This window comes from Cajanus cajan, chromosome 7 (genome assembly GCF_000230855.2).
Source record: "Cajanus cajan strain Asha chromosome 7, NIPB_CcT2T_4, whole genome shotgun sequence".
Taxonomy (NCBI): Eukaryota; Viridiplantae; Streptophyta; class Magnoliopsida; order Fabales; family Fabaceae; genus Cajanus; species Cajanus cajan.
The window spans coordinates 4,111,498-4,113,259 of record NC_138523.1 but is presented as its reverse complement, the minus strand read 5'-3'; positions in this window follow the sequence as shown (position 1 = coordinate 4,113,259).

The following is a 1,762-nucleotide window of genomic DNA, read 5'->3' as shown; positions in this document are numbered from 1 at the left end:
AGAATTAATAGTTTAAATATTTAATCCCCTTTATTAATAATTATTTACATGAAAATTAAATTACACGATAAACCCCTAAAATATCTACATAATTACGTTTATTATAGTAATATGTAAAATAAAATGAAGAGAAAGATAAAACAAGAGATTGATGAGTAATACCTCGTAACAAGCTTTATTGGATCTTCAACTATGGAGGTTTTAGGTGCTTTGTGGCAACCTTTCACACTACAATAAGCCTCACAAAACTCAAGAAGTACAATAGGGGAGAGAGAGAAAAAAGGGAGAAATTTCGAGCTCTATGGAGCTTTGAACGAAATTTTGGAGGTCCTTGAGAAATGAGCCCCAACTGTCTATTTATAGACTTCAGAAAGGGTCCAGAACGGTATGGCCGTTGTGGGTTAAATTTGTAACTGGAACGGCCCGTTCCAGAGACATAATTAACACATACTTGGCTGTGCTGGAATGGGCGTTCCGGACAAGGTTCTTTAGGCTTGTTTTATAACTTGGAACGGCCCGTTCCAGTTTAGGAACGGCCCGTTCCAGTTATAGGTTTAGCCCTCTTTTGAAGAGCTTGGAACGGCCCGTTCCAATCTTGGAACGGCCCGTTCCAAATTAGGGTTGATGACTCTTTTAAAAACTTGGAACGGCCCGTTCGAAATTGGGAATGGCCCGTTCCGGTTTTCGGAATAGCCCGTTCCGATTTTCGGAACAGCCCGTTCCAGTCTTTTAAAATTAGCTTAATGGGCCTTCTAAAGTCCTATCTTATCGTTTGCATGCTTCGGGAGCTCCTTCCCTTCGTAACAGAGGTCCATTCCCTTGTTTGTATGCCCCGGACGAAATTGGGTGTCTACATGTTTCAAGTATACTCATACTTACTTATAAATTAATTAAATATTTTTTTAAAATATAAAAAACAAGAATTCGAACAAAGAGTAATAATTACAAAATTATATTAATTAAGTCTTATTATCTAACATAAATTTAAAAGTGTAAGAATTACATAAATCTCAAGTAAATTTTAAAAAATATAAATTAAATTTTTAAAAATTTAAAATAGAAACAAAATCAAGATAGATAAATGTATATTTATCCATTTTCGTATCCTATATAATAAATAAGATGTGATTAGTAAGTTGAGACATTACCCAATATATGACTTAATTTGCTATCCTATACGTACACTCTTGTGAAACGTTGGATAAACATGGACGGCAAATAACCTCCATTCACGGCTACAATGACGAGCAAATTAAATTTCATTTCATTTTCACCAGACTTATCGTAATTATTTAGCATGATTTAGATTTCTTTGAAAAGGACGACGTCGTCTCATATAGTCATTTTATAATCGGATTTATCACTCTTTAATCGAAGTGGGTCTTCAACACCCATGTGCTCTTCTCCCCATTCGTAGGTTTCTGTTTCTCCCATGAAACTTAATCTTACATCACAATAAATAAATGTTTCTTTTTCTTTATTATATATGAGTGAATGTTTCTTTTATTTGAGTATACGAGGGGATACCGAGATGGATTTAATTTAAACAGTCTCGCATTGTAAAGATTTCGTATTATGTCATACAAGATTATTCATTTTTAATAATTATTATAAAAATTATATCTTTAATGTTTTTTAATTACTAATGTGATTTTTGCACACATAATCTATCTATAATATTATATATAGCAATATACTTATTTGGTGTCTATTTTTTTTAAGACATCTATATTTCAATTTTACATTAATAATTTCTTTAAAA